This window comes from Erithacus rubecula (assembly GCF_903797595.1).
Source record: "Erithacus rubecula genome assembly, chromosome: 2".
Lineage (NCBI taxonomy): Eukaryota > Metazoa > Chordata > Aves > Passeriformes > Muscicapidae > Erithacus > Erithacus rubecula.
The window spans coordinates 57,227,207-57,247,227 of NC_136685.1; the positions used below are offsets into that span (position 1 = coordinate 57,227,207).

At 39.3% G+C, this 20,021-nt stretch overlaps 1 protein-coding gene across 2 annotated transcripts in view; it reads left to right on the forward strand.

Moving 5' to 3' along the window:
• Nucleotides 1–20,021, forward strand: part of SCAF8 (SR-related CTD associated factor 8) — a 145,764-nt gene that overhangs the window by 64,592 nt on the left and 61,151 nt on the right. Inside the window, exon 21 of one of the 2 annotated variants that reach the window (XM_079331131.1) lies at nucleotides 17,746–18,901. The exons of the other annotated variant lie outside the window; for it this stretch is intronic. The gene's annotated coding sequence lies outside the window, so the exon portion shown is untranslated. Of the gene's footprint in view, nucleotides 1–17,745; nucleotides 18,902–20,021 lie in introns of those variants that run through there. 2 annotated transcript variants of the gene reach the window in all.

Consider the following 20,021-nt stretch of genomic DNA (forward strand, 5'->3'; position numbering starts at 1 on the left):
TCAATTACTTGCACTATTTAAACATAAGGCTCAAACAAAAATATGTTTTGTATGGAAGTTGCCATACAAAATAAAGCTGTCTTGTAGTTGCATCCAAAAATTGATGCATCATCACATTAAAAGAGGTCTTTGCTCCCATAATGGATTATTTTTGTTTTGTAGGAAGTGAGAGTGACAGTCTATGAATATTTTTTTTTTTTTATTTTTTATCACAGGACATAAAAACTTCTAACGTTATTGGGTCTCTAACTTCTAATTGTATAACTATGGAAACTAATCAATTACAAAACACGGCAATCTGGCCTTCAGTACTAAAAGTAAAATAATAATTTTAGTCTCAGAGGTTATCCAAGTCCTTTGGGCTACCTTCCTTTGAGGCATCTGTTCATCCTGAGTGTGATACAGTGTACTGCATAAAAGCACAAGTTCTCAAAGACACAAATATTGTTCCCCAGCAGGTGGGTGCAAATCCTGATGGAATTGCACCTGGAAAGTAAAGTGCATTTTGAATCAAAGTATTTGGTTGTTCCTGGTAGTTGTGCTGAAATCAACCTATATAGGATTAGATTAATACAGGATAACCATTCTGTGGGTGCTTGTAAATATGGGCATCCTTAGTCTTTCCTGTTGAATTATCCTGTCTCTTCCCACTCAGTGTAGTATCTCTTATATTCAAGCTTCCCTTTTTTTCTAGAACTGCCCAGCTCTTGCCCACACCATCACCTTATTTCTCAAGATACTTAAGCCAGGACATAACTTTGTGTGCAAAGATTTTCACTTGACATAGTTAAGTACAATACTTAAAAAGGCTGTATTCATTTTGAATCATGGTCAGTTGTAAAACTGTGCTACTTTATCCTTCAAGCTCTCATGCTCTCATGCTAGGATATTGGTAAAGTAAACCAATAAAGTCACGAAATACAGAATTTTATGGTGACAATTATTGTGCCTGCCGATTATCTATAGATTCCTTCTTTCTTCCGCTTGTTTTGTGGAGATCAGAGGAAAGTACCATATTAACTTCCATAAACCTTGATCTCTCATTGCAGCTTATTCTCTTTCTTATCATATCTAATCACCTGAGCATTTTCACTGGAATGCTCCTGTTTCCATGCTATGCATTCCTTGTTCCAGGTGAGAACTGTCCTCACTTTATTACTTATTGGAGAGGATCTGGATCTCTCATACAAACACATCAGTGACACAATTTCGGAAAAGTCGGGGGAATTGGAAATTTCTGTCTGTGTTAACATCCTGCCTTATATAAACAACTAATTCATAGGACTATGATCCAGTGTATTAATTGTGGTTTAATGAAAGTTTGGATTGAGTGCTCTAAAGTAAAGATCTCATATTGGCTTACTGTAGGCTTTATGTAATAGTGAGCAGATTGCTTTATGCCTCAGTATTTTTGTTTTTTCATTTTTGATAAAGGAATGATGGCAAGATTTACTTTTTCTTTTTCCTCTAATTCTTTATTTTACTTGTTTTGAGAGTGACCCGTTAGCTGAGGAACATTCTTGCCTGTGTGTGTTAGGTTTCATAACAGAAGTGCTAGGAACAGATTTGGGCCCTGCTGCTACCACTGGTAAAAACTAATGGGAAGTTTTGTGATGCCTTTTCCTAGAACAACCTGTATGCTTTCAGGGAGATTTTGACTGAACTGTTTAACAAAGACAAGGATGCTTTCATGTAATTAGGAAGTTACAGACAACTCTTTTGTCCTTGGAAGCTCACAATTATTTTCTGTATCTTCAGTTCTTACTTAGCATAGTTACTTCAGAGTTTATGCTGCCATAATTGTCTACAGTAACTGTTCAACATACAGCAACCTACAGGTGGCATGATGGCATGGCAGAAAGGGGAATATCTATTACATTCATAGCACTTAGCTGGTGCTGCCATCCCATGGTGAGACTGAAGGAAATTCCCAATAGGGCAATCTTACAAAACGAAGGAAAGCAAGTATTTTTTGGAAAGGGATGATATCCCATTTAGTTACATCATTTTATAGAGGAGTCACCTTCAGATTTATTTTACTTCATATGTTATACTTACTCATGCAAATACAGTCTGCAGAGGCTCTGGAGTGACCGTGGAATCAAAGGAGGAAATTAGTCTTTTGAGTATTGCTTTTTTGCTAATTTCTATAATTACAGGTGATCTTTCTCACTCCGCTCATCCCCTCCTAAAACCACTAGAGGTGCAAACAGCTGCTAAATTTAAATTAATTTCAAAGGGCATTAGACAATGAAATGTTAATGCTACATCAGTACCTTTGGAAAAGATAAAAAGAGTAATCAGGATGTTACATTGCAAATGTTTCTGTATCAATATTGTATTATTTCTTTTACATTTTTTTCCCTACAGGGACCATTAAAAAATTCAAATCTGGATGTCTATAAGTAGTACAGTCTCACTAATTGTCTACATTTATAATTAAAAGCTACTGTAAAATGCAGCAATTTTGACATCATACCAGGAAAATAATGGAAATCATCATTAAGAATCATTGAAACATGACCTTTGTTTTACTCTAACCTGAGGAAGTTTTTCAGAAAACTGTAAGACTTAACAGGAAAGTAGAAAGAGCAACTGATTATTTGACAGGATCTGTTTAATCCCATTTATCAGTGATTTTGATTTTGCCAAGACAATAGTTATGGTCTGTATTTTTATGTAAGAAGGAGTTTCTAGCATACACAGTACATCATCCAGTCTTTACATATGATTGAGCATTACAGATCTTTGGATATGTTTGCCTTGTTCTCCATTTTATTATTTTAACAGAGTGTAGTTTGTTTTTATAGATAATTTTGTTAAAGGTTAAGAGAAGTGGAAATGTTTCGCTCTTCGCTGTGCCCAGTGTAGTTTGGAAAATGGATTTGCTCTGTTAGAAGGAGCACCTTCAAGTAGAGGGAGAGCACTTTTATGCCAGGGTTGCTATAGTCAGGCACAGGGTGTTTGTAAAGGGAAAACCCACAGAGGGGCCTGACAGCAGTGTGCAAGATCCAGCACAGCCAAACTGCTCCTGCTTCTCACTCTGTCAATCAATGAGCCCTGCTTGCCAGTTTACATAAAGATTTTTGTTTTTGAAAATTCCAGTTAATGTCAATTAAAGTCCATGCTTCTTAACCAAAAACCACCCAAAAAATCCCCCCAAAAAACTACTAACCAACCAACCAACCAACCAAAAAAAAGTAAGAGACTGTTGTGAATACGCCAGTGAACAGGTGAAGCCACTTGAGGGTCTGCACAGTCAGACTTGCCCTTCTGTGAGGGATAGGACCTTTCACAATCTTTCTCCCTGATCTCTACTCCTCAACTCTTCTATAAGCAGCAAAACTTGTGGACCTCACTCCAGACATTCCCACAATGAAGCCTGTCTTTCCCTCTGACTGTCACTGGAGTTTCAGATCCTATTTTCTCAACCAGCAGCCACATTGGTGGCTGGGATGGCTGGGCCCTGCATGCAGTGGCCTTGTACAACTTGTTCTCCCTGGCAGAGATTTGGCACTGGTGGCTGCCAGCTGTGCCCCCATAGTGGGAATGTCTGTGTTGTAAGCTCTTGGTGTGTCACCCCTTTTCCTCTGCATGTCATTTGCCTTGTCTAGGTACAGCCTTGGTGACCAGCCTGGTCCCAACTGGGCATCACTGCAGCCTCAGCCCTGCCTATTGCTTTTAAAGGGTGTTCAGCTCATTCTAACACACTGACTAACTCATTCCTCCAGTGGCCCCACAGCAGTGTATACCTGAATCCTCTGGATAAACCACTCCTGTGATACTCATGCAAACCACTGGAAAGGGCTATCGACAGCAAAGGTGGAGTAAAGGTACGACTCAACATGAGCACGTTAAAGAAGTGGAAGAGCATCCAGTGGTGACTGAGTGGGTGCTCTCTGCTACTTACAGCCAATTGAATTAACCTGCTAAATGGATTTGAGAAATTCATCCCATGTCCTGCAGGCTCCATCCTCCCTGGCAAGCATCTTGAGACAAATGACAGTTGTTTGCATCATAGTATTCAGTCTCTGATGGAAAGCTCTGATCTGTGCCTGGTTTCTTGGCCAAGCATGAGGCTGGACAGGTTCTCACATGGAACCACCTGGGCTGTTCACCTGCTTTCAGGGAGAACCAAGCACACTTCTCACCTCCACATGGGCTTGACTCAGCCACTGTTGTTATTTCTTGTAACACCATTACATGAAGTACCTATAGATAACATGCTTATTTGCCTTGTGTTAGAAAGCTGTTCTCTACAGCTGCATAGTAAGTCTTGTCTTCTGCATTATGAGCATGGAGAACAATTAGTTATCATCCTCCTCTCATAACAGACTTTTAGATATTTTGAATATGTTATCCCATCCTCCCTTAGCCTCTACTCTTTCTAGACTAAACAGTTTATTTCTTTCAACATTCCATTCTTCTACATCTGTTATCAATTTTTTGTGGCTCTTACCTTGACTCCCTCCAACTATCTCTTTCCTTCAACATCCTAGTAGGCAGAGCTGGATATAGTAATGCAAGTAATACCTGCTACTGCTGGTAGGGGAAAAAGAATTACTTGCTTTGCTTACATTATTGCATTGACTATATTACATTATTACTCTGACTATATATCAGGCTCCCTTTTTCTGCAAGTAGATAGGGTCCTGATACTTGTATGGTAATTTGGCCTTCTCATTGTGGATCTAATGCATTAATTTCAGAAGATTTTTCCAAATTACTGCGATTGTGGTGAGTTCTAATCCAATCTTGTAAACTGCTTGCAACCTCACCCAGTTTAAGATCACATGTTACAAATCTCCTTTATCACCTAAGTGTGAGATTGTCAAATATACAAGACATCAGTTTAACAACTAGATTGAGAAACCTCAGGGAAGACCTTTTATGATTGATAACAAGCAGAAGTTAGGTAGTAGGATGGAGTCAGACTTTGCCTGTGACTGTCACAGCGTATGATGACCTGAGGTCACTGGCATTTCAGCCATCAAAGGCAATGCTCAGGTGCTAAATTGATCTCTGCTGAGCTGCAGTTGATGGCAGCAGTATTCTCACTTGCAAAGTTTATTTTCTTACAAGGTTGTTCAGTGCTTCATTTCTTTTTCTAACGCGTTTGCAGGATCTTTGTTGTGTTTATCTTTCTTTTCCCTGCATGTTTGCATGGTGAATTCTTGCAGTTCTCCAGCATGTGTACTTACTGATACTTCTTAAATTACTCCATTGGGGTTCAAAGGTAATTAATTATCTCCTGATATAGTATGCTGCTCACTTTCTGTGCGCTGGGTTAATTTGCTGCTGTGCTTTAGTGCTGCCCTTCTGTAAACTACTCCTCTTTTGAACTCTTTCCCTCTCTGGATTGCCTTTGCCTGAGGGTGTCCTTGATTAGTCTCTAAAGCTGGCTGTAGCTGCATTCCCTGTGCTTCTCTAGCATTGGACTGCTTTTTCCTTCCTAGGAATGTTGAAATCTCTCATTTTATAATAACTTTGGTTTGATTTCCTTTTTAGCATTAAATTTGAAAAAGTTCTACAAAACTCAAGTTAAAACTAGAACACCCTCCTGTGTCTTTCATGACTTGCCAAATTACTTCTTCAGCAAATACTTAAGTATCTTTTTCTCCAGGAGAAATAAAAGAGGTGTTTAATATCAACTTTGTTCATATTCTAATTTTGAAAGTCTTCTGAGTTTTTGTATGCTTCCATGGGGGAGTTCTTTCATCTAGGAAGTCAGCAGAAGGCTGTTTAAAAGGTTGTCTTCAGTCCTTTAAGTAACAGGGGAATCTTTTTATGACCTACAATCTAATCCTTTCTGCAAAGCAATTGCAGCTGAAAAACACAGCCTGACTCAGAAGCTGAACATTGTTTTAAAACATATTCTGCAGGTTTTAAAAATACATCTGGAAGATACTTCCTGAAGAAACTACAGGGGATTCTGTGCCTCGTCAGTATAATGGCAACCGCAGAGCAATGAGATAGAGCCAGCTGTTATATTGTAGACATATATATCTATATGTTCACACTACCCTTGGGACAGGTTGTCAACATGCAGTATAATACATACAATCTCTCCTGAGCAGTGAACAAAGCAGAGCTAAGACTGGTGGGAGCTTCTACAACCTTTATAAATTTTAAAAAAGAGGTGAACAAGATAAATGTTATATTGGTACAACACCTGATGAGAGCGTTGGTCTCAGAGTGAAGACTTTATGGTTATTCTGTCTCTTATGGGGCAGACTGAAACCCTACATCTGGAGCCCTTTTTTCCTTTAGGGAAGGATCTCTGTGGTTCAGCTATTTGAGGGTATTTCTTATTTTCTTTGTTTAAAAAATATTCTGTAATAGTTATTTCAGACCTCTGCAAATGGATGACAAATAGCCACATTTTTGTTAAACCAGAATGTTCTTTAAAACCATTTCTTACCCTGCCTTTAGTGCTATTTTAGTAGCTTTGTGGGTAACAACAGCATATTTCTTTATTTGAAGGTTCCAAATACTAGAAATACTTTAGGGGAGTGATATTGGGTTCAGTTTGTATTCATACAGATAGGTTATATATCATGGATGTTATATAATCTCTGTAATTTAAGAGTCCACAATGAAAACAGAACATTTATTATATTCTGAGGCATTTCCAGGGAGTGAATAACTATGATTAACTGAATAGCCCATTAGCTACCACTATTACTGCTCAAATGCAGCTGAAATAGCATTTATTTAGTGGTAAAAAATATTTGGCAGCACTGCACTTGCAAAAAAAAACAAACCAAAAACTTTACATTTGGAAAGTCTTCTACATTCCTAGCAATCTCCAAAGAAATGGTATTTAAAGGCACCAGACTCAATTTTCCTGGGCTGTAACTGTACAAGAAATATACTGCATATGTGATTTAAGTGAATATTGCATTTTAACAATCTTATGCTAACATATGTAAGAATTCAATAATCAAAGTTGCTGTGGGCATGAAGTTTTTATGGATTGATTAAGCCCTCTCACTCAATTACCTCCATTTTATTGTACTTATTTACTTCTGGTCAGATGCACTTGCATCTCTGCAGTACTTACCTTTTCCCAAGTGTTTGGATCACTGAGGAAATACGTTCTGCAATTAGAAAAAAAAAATATACCTGTTCATTTTAGCAGAATTACTAATGAAATAATGATGGCAAGATTTTTCTGCTAGTAATATGAGCCAAAGAACCCAACCTAAGAGATACTGAGCTACTTACAATATTTTACTTATTTTACTTACTTTTTTTAATGCTGTCTTGGTATTGAAATAGATTGTTCTTTTTTGTATCTCTTATTGCAATACCATCTGTTGCAAAGCCTACTGAAAGCTTTGATTACAGTAAAAGAATTTTCCTCTGTGATGAATTTTTGTTCAAAACAAGGAACAGAATATTTCTTCAAGGTAGCATTAAGGATCTTCATATTACTTTTTAATATAATATTATTGGCAGTTGAATCTGATCAGAAACCAATTATCCTCTGAAATTTCTCTATATTCTCTGTCTCAAACAACTTGTTAATGTATTTCACGATTTCTGTAATTTCAGATCTCTTCAGAAATGCTGGTGGTAGTTACAGTAAGAAAATATTATAGTAATTTTCAGGAATATTTCTGGTTTAAATCCTTCGGTGAACAGGAATTATGTGAATTTGGCTGTGTTGCACTCTGGAGGTCCTTGGCATCCAGAGCAGGCTACATTCCCCAACTGGCTGATTCTGATTAATAACTTTCTGTGGATTGGATCATCTGTGGTGGAGCTGAGGACCAGGCTCTGGCTCTAGTGATTGTCTTTTTTTATTGTCTCTTCACAATCGAAATTGATTCCTTTTCCCCCTATTTCTTGGAAAAAAAAAAAATAGTGTCTATTGACAGTTGTACACTTGAAAAAACTAAACATTTTGAAGGACCTAATATTGAATGCCTGGTAACTCTGGAACTTCACAAGATTTTAGAAGTGGACATGTGCAAAAGAGATAATTTTAAAAGCAAAGGTATCAAGAGAATGCAGCTACCAGTGTTTACAAACAGATCATCTTTGTCAGAGTTAATGGAGAATAATGGTGGTGGAGATGTTTCTTGATATGTAGAGTTCAGAAACAAAAGAAGGGATCAGGAGCTGGTAAAATAGTAAGTTTTTTGCTGGTTGTGGTAATTATTTATACAAGCAATTCCCACTGTTTTTTGTTAAGAGGCACATTAAAATTTCTTTAAGAGACAGATTTAAGCACGTCAAAAAGTCTAAAAGGTAATATGAGAGAAAGTTAAAAAAAACAAGCAACTGTTTAACAGTTCATCTGGTTAACCTGTCAGGATGGATTTAATAGTAAGTCATTGGGAGACCATAGCTGGCATCATAGCAGCCTGTAGTCTTCAACAGGTGAAGAGCCTTGGCACTGCTCTGGAGCTTTGTCCCATAATGATTACCTGAGGTATTTTTTATATCTTGTGGCATTTGGTTGGAATAACTGAAATGAATGAGCAGTAACGCCAATGTAGATTGAGTCAATGTTTTTAGAATTTGCAGAGAGGCAGCTGACTAGAAAATGGAGTTAATGATCTGAAACAAAATTACCTACAGGGAGATTATCTTCTGCTTATTTAATGCTGGACTGATCTACCATCAATACAGAGACATTTATAGAATAACACGAGTATGGAAGTAAGAGGCATTCTGTTTATATAAGCTATAAATTTTAATTAAATTTCCAAAATGTTTTTAGTTCCAGGCCCAACAAGACAGAGTCAGACTGGAATTACTGACTTTCTGATCAATAGCAGCTGAGGTCACAGAGAAACCACAAGTAGTGACATATCTTAACTTGCACCTCAAATAAGATTATTTAAGCCATTTATTAAAGCTAAATATAAATAATTACATTTAAATGTAGACTGATATTTTCAAGCAATTTTTAGGATCTGTAAGAGAAGCTCCATGTTGTAAGGTTCACCTTTCCTGGCTATTCATGCGTTTCTAATTCACTAGGGACATAATTCCTGCACTGCAGCCCTTGGAAACAGTATTTCCACTGCAAGATGAGAACTGTGAAGGGCATGTGGGGAAGCAGGCTAATGATCTTCAGTACATGGCTAAGACCAGGCAGAAGATAGAATTGTTAAACAGCAGAGTGCACAGAGGAAACACATTCATTCTGCAGATTGACAAAACCCTAGCAGGCAACTGTGGATGGGTAGGTACCTTTCATCCAAAGGAGATGCTGCAAGATCAACATAATATTTAGTGTTACAAATATGAAGTCGGGCATTCAATAAAGTAAATAAAGTTTCTACAATTACTTTTTGGAGACAGCAAAACAAGGGAGAATGAAAAAGTATGTTTATTAGTTATGAGATATTTCTGAGCCATTGGTGCAGTTGTGTTAAAAAAAAAGCTGAAATCTTATGACATATCAAGCAAGGTAACTCCAGCAGAGAAAGTGAATTTAACAGTGTCTTAATAATAGAATCACTTAGGTTGGAAAAAGGTCTATAAATTCATCAAGTCCAACCATTAACCCAAGTCCTCTGCCAAGTCCACCACTAAATCGCATCCCTAAGGACCAGTTCTAGATATCTTTTAGATACCTCCAGGGATGAGGACTTAACCACTTCACTGGGAAGCTTGTTTCAGTTTTTGACAATCATTTTCACAAAGAAAGTTTTCCTAAGATCTAATCTAAACCTTCCCTGGTACAATTTGAAGCCATTTCCTCTTGTCCTGTTGCTTGTTACTTGGGAGCAGAGACTCACTCCACCTGGCTACAACCTCCTTTCAAGGAGTTGATGAGGTCCCATCTGGGCCTCCTTTTCTCCAGGCTAAGCACCCACAGCTCCCTCAGCCACTCCTCACAGGACTCTCTCTCCAGACCCTTCACCAGCTCTGTTGCCCTTCTCTGGACATGCTCCAGTACCTCAGTGTATTTCTTATATTGGGAGACCCAAAACTGAACACAGCACTCAAGGTGTTGTCTCACCAGTGCTGTACAGGGGGACAATCCCTGCCCTGCTCCTGCTGGCCACACCATTGCTGACCCAGGCCAGGATTCCATTGGCCTTCTTGGCCTCCTGGGCACAGCTGGCTCATGTTCAGCTGCTGTCACCAGCACCCTCAGGTCCTGTTCTGCCAGCCCACTTCCCAGCTACTCTTCCCCAAGCCTGACGCACTGCCTGGGATTGTTGTGGCCTAAGGGCAGGACCTGGCACTTGGCTTTGTTGAACCCAAACCACTGGCCTTAGTCCATCAATCCAGCCTGTCCAGAGCCTTCTGCAGAGCCTTCCTGACCTCCATCAAAACAACATTCCCACCAAGCCTGGTGTCATTTACAAACTGACTGAGGATACACTTGATGGCCTCCTCCAGAACATAAATAAATAGATTTAACAGGACTGACTCCAACACTGAGTCCTGGGGAACCTCAGGACTCGTGACCAGCTACCAGCTGGATGAACTCCATTCACCACCAGTCTGGGCCCAGCTATCCAGCCAGTTTTTAACCCAGTGAATGGTGCAGGAACTCCTGTCCAAGCCAGGAGCAACCAGTTTCTTCAGGAGAATGGTGTGGGAAATAATGTCAAAGCCCAGGTAGACAACAAGCACAGACTTTTCCTCATCCACTAAGCAGACCATCTTGCCACGGAAGGAGACCAAATTGGTCAAGCAAGACCTGCCTTTTACAAAGCCACAGTGTCTGGGTCTAATCCCCTGGTTGTTGTGTACGTGTTGTATGGCATGTGCAGGCACTCACGATGACCTGGTCCGTGACCTGCTCTGGGACCAAGGTCAGGCTGACAAGCCTCTAGGTCCCTGGGTCCTTTTGATACTTCTTGTAGATGGGCATCACATTTGCCAACTTCCAGCTGTCTGGGACCTCATTGGTAAACCAGGACTCGTGATGAATGATGGAAAGTAGCTTGAGCACTTCTGCCAGCACTTTCAGTATTCTTGAATAGATCCCATCCAGCCCATAGACTTGGGTCTGTCTAAGGGGTTAGCAGATCACTAACAATTTCCCCGTGGATCATAGAGACTTCCTTCTGCTCTCTATCCCTGTCTTGCAGCTATGGAGTCTGGCTACCCTGAAAACCACTGGTCTTTCTATTAAGACTGAGGCAAGGGCGTTAAGTACATCAGCCTTTTCATCATACTTTGTGGCTATATTTCACCCCACATCCAGTAAAAGATGGAGTTTCTCCTTAAGATGCATTTTTATTGTCTTTTATAGCTGTAGCCAGATTAAGTTCTAGTTGGGTTTGGGCCCTTCTAATTTTCTGTCTGCATAACCTCACAAGATCCCTGTAGTGATCTGCCCCTTCCTCTAAGGTTTATAAACTTTTAAATTTCTCCCGAGTGCCAGCCGAAGCTCTGTTCAGCCAAGCTGGTCTTACCTGACCACTTATCTTTTGACATACAGGGATGACCTGCTCCTGCACCTTTAAGATGTTTTTCTTAAGAATGTTCAGCCTTCCTGGATTTCTTTGCCTTTCACTATTGCCTTCCAAGGGACTCTGTCAACTAGTCTCCTAAACAGAACTTTGTAGGATAAAGTCTCATCACTCATGTTCCAGTAAGATTAAGTCAAAAAGTGGAGTAACACTGAGAGGCAAGCTAGGGAAAGACTAGGAAAGCCAAGAGGATGCTAACAGATGTTGACTTAACCTAATGAAAGGAAGTTTGGGAAAGAGATTATGAACCCAGTCTCTAAACACCTCCAAGAAATGTGCACCCAAAAAAGAGAAAATATCTGTATTATAAACACAAATCTTGGGGTTATAAATTGATCATGAAAATGCAGGCTTCAAATTAGGAAAAAAAAATTTCTAGCCATCAGACCAATGAAAGTCTGGAGCAGTAAGCAAAATGATGTTTAAAAAAATAGGGTAGAGCTTGGCCAGTTAATGCAGTTAATGGAAACAAATGGGAGAGGTCTGTATGCTGAGATCTTTCAAAGTAGTACCCCTACTTCGTACCCCTCCTATTCCACTTAGTAAAGGGCTATGGTGTGTTTTGTATGCTCTAGAGTTTGCTATCAGGAACCAGATGCTCATAGGTATTCAGTAAAAAATAAGAGACTTCATTTGTGAGAGAAGAAAAATCCTGGGGATTTGGGTTGTCTCAGGATTGCCACAGCCCATCAGTGTGTTACAGCCCTGACAAACACCCAGAGAGGTGTAAGAGCTTCCAGTCTGTTTCAGGGCAGGGGTGCTGATTTGGGCTTCAGCTCATTTTCTCCATGCTGCTGGAAGCCCAGCCAGGAATTACTACTGCTTTGAGACAGTACAGGGAGCTGCTGTGTCCTGCTGGCATACAACTTATTAGCCAATACTAGCTGGTATTCAGTGATTGTGCAATGGCTTTTTATTTGCTTTGTCCCAGTGTGCCCATTTTTATGAGCACACCAGCCCCACAGGTGGGAGGCAGCGACATCCAACCTACCTCTTGGGTGAGAGAGGCGCTGGTGCCGAGCGCTCCCCTCCCAGGGGCTCAGGCCAGGGCAAAACAGCACTTCGGGACAAACTCTGTCCTCTGCAACCCTGGCAGCAGACAGATCCTTGAAAAAGCCACTTGCGGGCTGACCCAGCTCCTGCAAGCTGAAGAGGTCCAGGTTGTTTTGGGGCTTCTCCTGCAGGACTGATGCAGCAACCTTCGGCTCCCCGCTCTCGGGCGGAGCCCGTGGCTGTTGTGGGGATGCTCTGGCCGTGCCTGCCAGCTCTCAGCACCAGCCTCCCGAGCTTGTCCTCACAGCTTCACAGCTTCAGCGCATACCAAAAGGGCTCGATTGAAGCGCCCTGCTGTGTTTATGGATGTGCCTTTGCTTGAAGCAAACCAGAAGCATTCCCGCAGTCGAGCTCAGCTGCGGAGAGATTGAGGCTGTTCTTCATTAACACCTTGAAGTGTTGTTTGCAGTTTCCAGCTCACACCGTCTGCCGTTCCATAGCCACACCAATGAGCACTGTTTGGCTTGAATGCAGATGAAGTGTTCTAGCAAGTATGTCAAGAGTTGGCTCGTGATCAAGTTTCAGTCATGTAAGTGTGTAGGCATACCCCAAACAAACTTCAGTCTTTCTCTCCATCATGGCAAGGCAGAGCAGGATAACTGCGTCAGCCAGCAAAGCTGGAAGACAGTATATTTGGATGTTTCTTGTCATGCAAATGCCAAATATTCAAAAATTGTGCCTTCCAAAATTATGAGACTAGCTTGAAGATAGTGTAATCTTAAAATAAAGGCTCTAGAAACCTTTTATCTTCTGCTTTTCTCAGATTCCTCTGAGCCTATCAGCACCTAAAAATCACATTTTTCACCTTTTCATCTATGAGCATAGAAGGATGAACTAAAATATGAAAACTATTCATGCATGAACAACTCTCTTCTGAAGGAGAAGCTTTACAGGAAAACATCACATTATGGAGCTCACGAGACACTCTGGAGATGATAACACTGGATTTGATAAAGCTAGGGACTGAATTGGCCAAAGTTTGCACAGCTGTAAGAATAATATTGTTCAGATTACAGAATTCTTGCTGATAAGAATATACATATGGATTGAAAAACACCAGGTACACATTACCTGAAAGGAAGGGAAGAAAGTAAAAAGGTCAGAGGGGGCTTTGTCTTGTGCATGCAGTACAAGCATTCTCAGTCACACAGCAGGGAAACTGCGTCAAGGCTGTGAAATTCTTTCTTCAGCCCAGAACTGACCCATTCCCTTAAAAAGCTACTTGATGCCAGCCTGTATTTTGGAGGATTGGCAATTGCATTATCATTTGGTATCTTAATCTCATTTTACCTACAGAATGCAGTGTAGACTGTTTATTTCTAACTGGTATCACATACACCACCATATTAGTGCAGAAAAGCTTAGAAAGTTCTTCACATTTTTAAATCATGTTGCAAAGGATCTTTTTCTAATGGTTTTAAATTGTTTTAAATTATACACTGCTTGTGTTTAAAGTATACACTACTTTTTAAAAGTAGGGTGGTTGTTAAGCTAGCAGATTCTTGTTAATTTTAAAATGCACTTCTAAATAAATTCTCTAAAGGTTTAGAGACTTTGTTATCCATTTTAAATTAATTATAAATTTAGCACATTGTAACGTCTCTTTAGACTTATATCCCCAATAACTTTATGATATCAAGACACTTAGAAATATTCCAATACTTAATATTTGCCTTTCAATTTGTTAAAAATATAGTATATAAGAATCTTTTTGTATCCAGATACAGAAACAATATAACAGTTCAAATACTGAACATTACTGCATTTTTTTTCCCTAGGACCCCTTAGGTCATAGAAAACACCCTCATAATTTTCAAATTTCCTACTGCCTCTTCATATATGACAGCACCATATATATAAAACATCATATGATGTTCCAAACTTTATTATTATCTTGACAGAGCCTTCTCTAACATCAGGGACAAGGACTTCATAATTTAATTCAAGTATTGCAATGATCAGCATTCCTATAGTGTAAAGCTTAAGACATCTGACCTCAAGGAGCAAATAAATTGAGGTATGCCATTATCAGCAATCTAGTCTTTACCCACAAACTTTCACTGGAATTTAAAGTCACTTAAATTACATAGGTTTTATGCTGCTTGCTAAAATGAGGAAGTTTTGCACTTTCTATTAATCTCTATTTGATAACTGCAGTCTTAATTACACTGTTACAAATTTCCCTCATCAGCCAACACACACATGAACATTGCACTATTTAAATAGAGACTCCCTTTTGAAAAGAAGGCGTGGGACTCATCTCACTTTACTCTTGCAATACATTTACACTGCAAAGCTGCCTGCTCTGTCTCTGTAGCATAGTGAGTGCTGAGCAGTGCCAGTCACACACCCACACACCCCTCATGGCTGCTCCTGCCACTTGTGTCAGGCACTTAGGCAAGCATGGCACAAATCCTCCTGCCATCACTGACTGGCTCCAGTGACCCAGTGACATCTGGTTGGATCTCACATTTATCACGGGTTTGCTTGCCATGGATTGCAGAGAGAACAATGATGATCATTTAAGGCAGGAGTCACTGTGACACATCTTTCCATGTCAGCAAGGTATCAGCTCTTTGGTCGTGAGCAAGCTGCTGCCTGGACTTTCACTCGTGCTCCTGACTGAACAGTTTGTCTCTTTTCCCCTGTCACTGTTAGCAAAATCTTGACTCTTAGAAATCCTAGCCCATTTGACAAAAAGACAAAAGTAATTTTGGTGTCTGTATGTCTGAAATTCTTGATAAAAATCTCCTAAATCTCTGTAATTTATAATCCCTAGAGTTGTTCTCAGTAAGAGGCAGACATCTGCTTTGTCTCAGCTTCAGGACTTTTGACATCCTGTGAAAAGCAGGTTTTTTGTGGGATTTCCTCTCTGCTTTGGCAGTCAGACAGCAAATTGTACATCATGAGCAGTCAGGCTGGCTCACGTGTCCTTTATCCTATTTCCTTCTTTTCCACTGCAGAAAGCTGGGAGTATTTGTGTGTGCTCTTTGTCCTGCTGTCTCTCTGTCACCATGTATTTTTCAGAGGAAGTCAGTCTCACTTTTCTTTCGCTGGAAATCCAGAGGGATGTATCCCTAAATATCAAATCAAATTTTATGTAATTGAAGGTGGGATTTGTGTTATATTTCAGCTTCTGGCCTCCAGTTCCTCCAGTCCAGAAGGAACTGGGCACTCTATTTCCATCTTGGGGAGCAAGTTATTTCACTTTTCTGAGTAACGCAGATGGTACTGACAAAATATATCACAGAGTGAAAAGTAGAAAAGGTCTGCTAATAATCCAAATTAGGTTAAGAAGAGTGATCTGTGCCTCCTGTGTTTGTGGAATTGGCTTGTATCTCCATAAAGATTAATGTAAATGGTAACCTTTTTTTTTGCAAAGCTCAATATGGCTGATCCTGTTGGTCTTAGCAGTCTTGTTCAGTATGTTTCTGATCAAGATATCTTTTGCAAGATGACCAGTAAACAGTAATTTTGTGGTCTAGAGTTTTATCAAGTTGTGCAACTGATTTGTTTCTAAACTGTACTGGTATGTGTTTGTTGTTTTCTCAGTGGAACATTTCATTGAACAAAACTCAATTTTAAAAGACCATTAAACAATTCCATTAGTCTAAATTGAACAATATTTCTTCAAAACAATATTCATTCTTCATAGAAGTAGCCATATAGATGTGAAATCAATTGTTAGCAAGACACTGTTACCACTTGAAATCTTGTCCATAATGGTTCTATTTTCGAAGTCTATAGAATTCTTCTTAAAATATATTTGCTCGTATTAGCAGTTTTATTTGAACAAGACTATATGGAAAAATATTTCAGTTGTTACTATTCTTGTGTGCTAGGGAAACTGGGCTACAATAAATTATCGTTACATGAGTGGATAAATTTGCAAACCATATGCAAAGAGTAGTTCTCAATGATACACCATTTAGTAGAATTCTTCAAGTGTTCCAGTGGTATTCAGTGTTCTCACTGATGGCTTGCATGAAAGTTTAGAATGTACACTTAATAAATTCATGGAGCAAAACAGGAATTTTGGAAGCAAGGTTGTGGAAAATGACAAAGTAAAGATAAAGTATGTTTGCGTTTAAAAATTGGTTAGACAAACATCAGCAGGTATTGCATTGGTCAGGAGTGAGCAAAGAGATCTCTCACATCACCTGCTACCTCTGTTTATTGCATGGCTTTTGTATTTACCTTAGATTGAAGCAATTCTACTTCTTTTTATTTTGCCCATGTTGCTACATGTCCATGATGTTTGCTGCAGGAGAAGCAGTGATTGATCAGCAGTACTGATTGAAAATTACTAGGGTCTGATGGCTTTGTGAAGGGTCTTTTTGAAATAAATATGTGAACAAAGTCAAATATCTGTGGTAGGATATAAGATTTTGTAAGAAATTTTGGTCTTCAACCTACTTTCAGTCCATGGAAAAAGATGGGCACGTTGTTGAGGTTACCTTGGGAGTGGGGTAATCCCCCTCCAGAGATAATTCTGCCTCTCCTTCTACATATTCTGCAGTAAATATGGAGGTGTAAATTGGATGTGTATTCTTAGTCTTTCCATTCTTAGTCTGTGATACTAAAAGTCTGATGATCTTTGGACTTCACTGAGGACTATCTGGAAAAATTATAATTGGCAGAAAATCACAATGGATAGTGTAGAGGTCTGTTTTGACCCTTGGTTCTGTGAAGCCTGTTCAATGAGTCATTTCTGAAGGTTTTATAGTTGCTATCAATACATGATGAACATGACCAATATGTGTTAGAGATAGTTCTACAACAAATTCATAGATGCCACTTACTAACCTGTTGGATTCTTGCTTATTGCTTGTTAATCCTGTAGATTGTTTACTCTGTATCTTGTATACAGTGTATGAGAGAGACAATACAGGACTTTAATCCAGAAAATCTGCTATACAGAATTAATTTTTACAGGGATAATATTATACTGATTTTTTAAAGTACTAAGCTACTGGACATTTATTTTTTAAATAAGGGTATGTTTAACCCTGGATAATGTTTTAGGAAACACATGGTATAAGGCCTCTCTCCCACATAAGCATTGTGTGGCTGACAGAGAGACTGTAAAATTTATCCCAAATCTTTTCTTAATGAAGCATTTGCTGTTGCATGGCTAAAAAAAAAAATTTAAAAAAAAAAGTCTCATTTATAGGGCTTTTTAAAAATTGGAATTAAACTCCAGCAACCAGTGATGACTAGTTATTGTTCCTTTTGTCAACAGGCAAGATGAAGGAAGTTTGGCAGCTTACCATGTCCCGGCTCTGCAGAGCTGAGTGAGAAGCGCGCCCACGCTCTAGCGCGCGTCCCATCAGTCGGCCTCGGGTCTGGAGAGCCAGAAGGATCCCGGCGCTGCGCTCGGACACGGCCCCGAGCACCTCAGTACCCCGTTTCACACAACACAGGGATGGCAGTATCACACACCAGTGTTACCTGTCTGGGGCAGGCTTAATTTTATAAATTAAAGCAATAAACTCTATGAGTTTCTAGACCATATTTGTGCTGTTGAGGATGATCTGCTCAGATGAACAGTTTTGCATCCATCGAAGAGACAGGTTCTTCTGCTGGACCAGAAGATGACAGTGGACTGTATATTGTAACTAATATCATTTGTAGCATCTCCTAGTGCAAATAATTGAAGAACAGGTTGCAAGAAAATCCGATAGGGAATAAGACATGCTTTGTTTTGATCTACAGATTTTTTAAAAAGTTTTGTTTTTTTAAAGATAACCACTTTTAGATAACACTATGTGTGCAGTCTATGTGCAGTTCTTCACTGTGGCTATCTGTATTCCAGAGATGATTAATTCCTTGTAAGATGCCTCAACCTTTTAAAATTTGTGATTAATCTTTAAATTATGAGAATATGATGAAAAACTAGAAGGGAAAACTTCTAGAGCTTTTATTTGACTGGATGTCTCCGATTACTTCCTGTTAGTCTCCTACAAGGAGAAAGAAAAGGCAGGAAGTGGAAATTAAATACAAAACCCACCACATTGCATTTCTTTTTTTGGCATATGCACCTATCTAAATGTGTGTTTGATCTAATCTCCAAGGAGAGAGAAACAGCTAAAAGTTAGCTGAGCCATCACACAAAAGGCCTGTGTTCTCGGGCAGTACTTGCTAATTTTGTCTCTTGAATAGCTATAGGAAAGAAGGAATATGTATATGCCCTACCATATGTGAAAAGGTCATACTTGCCATTCCTTTATTTATTTTTGCTCTTTCAAAAATTAAAGTGTCAGTTATTTGGAATGCTGTAGTCTGTGGTCTCTTTATGTTTGTTTAGTGAGAGCCTTTCAGCAAAATCATTTCCATCACAGTGTAACTGCATGGTGACCACAGCTTTGGGCCTGTATAATAAAGATCTAAATTCAAAATTTTTTTTTTCTCATCATTTTCTCTATTTTCTGCAAGTCTTCAATTGGAGTCCTGCTCATTGCTGTGCTTAGAAGATTTGGCAAATTTTTAGGAAAAAAGGTATTTTTATGGTTGAACCTTGTTCTCCTTTGTTTTATTATTTACAACAGATTAGAGGGCAGATACAAAATGTTAACAAATCAAAAGAGATGCTTAAATTCAATTTGCACATGAGCCCCTGGTACAATAAGGACATCAGGCTCTTTGCATCCTTGATTTAAGGCCATGCTCAAGTATTTGGCATCTGGTCACTATTAATTATTAATCCTGCCAAGGTATTGGAGGAATAAGCTGCAAAAAAGTTGAGTCTAAGCTGGCTTTAATTTGCTGTGTGTGATATATTGTGCTGAGCACACAGCTGTGCTGTACAGCAGAGTTCAAAAGCCAATCAGATTCTTTTTACTTCCTCCTTCTTATTTCCTTCCCCAAAGACAAAATTTTGAATTATAAAAATGTTCTTCATATAGTAATTAAGTTTGTGTGAGCAAAAACTGCTCATGGCATTTCAAAAATGAGTGTGATGCTGACAAGGCTATCTTAGTCATACTACATTATAACAGGGGTTTATCCTGCTATGGGTAGCTCATAGCAAATACCTGAATTCATGTCAACAGAACACCTCTGACCTTTGAAATATTTTAGTTGAGCCTCACTATTATCCTGCATCTGACATAGCTGCATATGGATGGTGGAGTGCTCACTGCAATGACATCCATACTAGGGCATTTAAACACAAATAAGGGCAGACAGCAGCATCTCAGAGGAGTTTCCTGATCAATTTCAGACAATCTAAGGCTGAGCTCCTGCTCACACCTTCCCATGATCTCCCTCAAAAAGCTGCACACCTAAGAGGCTTCCTGGTGTGACTGAAAACATCCTTGTATAAGCATTTAGCTCCAGTGCCAGCTCTGACACTGGAGAGAGAGTGGGAACACCTTTTTATCAGCAGTCTAGTTTTGGGTTGGCTTACACTGGTAGAGGACCCATGTCCTCAGGTGCCTCTGTGAATTAACTGGTCTTACTACCTAAATTTACTGTTTCAGGACATTGCTTCCCTATGGCTAAGAGGTGTTCCTTAAT